At 49.4% G+C, this 1515-nt stretch overlaps 1 pseudogene; it reads left to right on the plus strand.

The window, feature by feature from the left end:
• Window positions 1-655: 655 nt before the first annotated feature.
• LOC136635875 (5S ribosomal RNA) lies at window positions 656-775 on the plus strand (annotated as a pseudogene).
• Window positions 776-1515: the final 740 nt, after the last annotated feature.

The following is a 1515-nucleotide window of genomic DNA, read 5'->3' on the forward strand; positions in this document are numbered from 1 at the left end:
GCCAACCTCTGCCACCCATATGTCTGCACAGCTCTTACTTCTGCTGCTCCCTGGATTTGGCAAAGGAAGAGGAGAAAGGAGTGGAAGAGGAAGTGGAAGAGAAGAGAATTATGGGCTAGACTGCCTGCTGAGAGACATTCTAGGCCATAACACTCTCCTTCGCCAGACTTCCATTCCATTCCTCTTCATTTGCACACCCAGGGAGCAGGAAGAACAGCACCAGCAGCTGACACACCACTGGGTACGGGGGTGGTGGCATTTGGTACATTGTCTCAGGAACTGGGAAATCTTTGCCTAACCCAAGCAAGCCTGAGGCTGTGGTCCTATGTGTGGTCAACTGAGAGTAAGCCCCACTGAACATAGTGGGGCTTCTTTCTAAGTAAAAATGCATAGGATTGGGCTGCAAAGCTATCAACCCTATATTTACTTGGAGGGCATCTGCCTACTATCTATCCACCAATTAAATAAGGGGCAGACTTTTGTATTCCTGCTCTCATACTAAGATTCACAGCCTGTGGCTTCTCCCAGTCACCATGACACCTTAAGTAGAGCCCTGCTGGATAAGGCCAAGGGGCCATCTATCTCACAGTGGCCCACCAGATGCCTCAGGGAGCACCCAGACAACTAGATACATGTATCCTGTTGCCAATCTCTTGTAGGCAGCAACTGTTACCCTGCACATGCCCAATCTCGTCTGATCTTGGAAGCTAAGCAGGGTCAGGCCTGGTTAGTACTTGAATGGGAGACCGCCTGGGAATACCGGGGGCTGTAGGCTTATACCATGATCTCGGAAGCTAAGCAGGGTCAGGCCTGGTTAGAACTTGAATGGGAGACCGCCTGGGAATACCGGGGGCTGTAGGCTTATACCATGATCTGGGAAGCTAAGCAGGGTCAGGCCTGGTTAGTACTTGGATGGGAGACTGCCTGGGAATGCCGGGTGCTGTAGGCTTATACCATAGTCTTTCAAAACTGAAGGTTGCCAACCATCCCTTGTACCTGGCATTCAGAGGAAGGCCACCTCTAAAACCTAGAGGTTGCATATAGTCCTCATGGTTTGTAACCTTTGATGGATGTTTGCTCAATAAAATCTGTCCAATTCCCTTTGAAAAGGCATCTAGGCCTTCAGGCTCCATCGCCAAATCCCTTGGCAAGGAGTTCCGCAGATTAGTTTCTCGATTAATAAACTTAATTACACCTTGCTGTAGGCTCCATTGTTGTATGCTGATTTCACTACATCTGCAATGCTCCATCCTCCAAATGCATCTGAGCAGCTGCAGCATATGAAATGGCAGTTCTGTGCAGCACATAGAATTGCACTGTTCGAGCATTAATGGCGACAAGGCACATCTGAAGTTGCCTTTTGTTGAGTTAGAAGATGTGATTCATCTTCGCTGACTGGCAGCAGCTCTTCAGGGTTTCAGGGAAGGGCATTTTCCAGTCCTACCCAGAGATGCTGCCAGGGATTGAAGCTGGGACCGCCTGCGTGCAATGAGGGGCTCTACCACTATGATACAG

The sequence above is a fragment of the Tiliqua scincoides genome, unplaced genomic scaffold (genome assembly GCF_035046505.1).
Source record: "Tiliqua scincoides isolate rTilSci1 unplaced genomic scaffold, rTilSci1.hap2 HAP2_SCAFFOLD_115, whole genome shotgun sequence".
Classification (NCBI taxonomy): domain Eukaryota; kingdom Metazoa; phylum Chordata; class Lepidosauria; order Squamata; family Scincidae; genus Tiliqua; species Tiliqua scincoides.